The sequence below is a fragment of the Littorina saxatilis genome, linkage group LG3, assembly GCF_037325665.1.
Source record: "Littorina saxatilis isolate snail1 linkage group LG3, US_GU_Lsax_2.0, whole genome shotgun sequence".
NCBI lineage: Eukaryota > Metazoa > Mollusca > Gastropoda > Littorinimorpha > Littorinidae > Littorina > Littorina saxatilis.
Window position 1 is genome coordinate 75383332 of NC_090247.1, and position 516 is coordinate 75383847.

Sequence of the window (516 nt, forward strand, 5' to 3'; positions counted from 1 at the left end):
CACGGATATCGACAGTTTACATCGATAGAAGGGAAGTAACTCATTTTTGACCTGAGTTCAGAATGGGTCCAAAAAGTGTTCGAGACAATCTGCAAAATTAATTCTTTAAAAATTGCTCGCTCTTTACGTAGGGCACCTAGGATGTTCCCGTTTGGTGAGCGTTCAAATGGAAGGGTGTTTGTACTGTGTGTAAAAGCCTGACAGTATCTGTGATGGTTTACGGGAGGCTTACTGTCCGGGCGTGATTTCCGGTATCATATTCATAACAGCCGTCCTGGCCAGCACCAAAACGAGGCGCAATTGTTGTTAAGGAGAAGTCCACGAAAATAAATTCTTTGAAAATTTCTCACGCTCGACAGAAAGCAGCCAGGATGTTCCCGTTCGGTGAGCGTTCAAATGGAAGTATGCTTGTACTGTATGTAGACGCTCGGGGAGCTCTGTGATGGTTTACGGGAGGCTTACTGTGCCTTTAAATTTTCGAAATCAATTTAAAAACACTTTCATCTTATTCCTTGT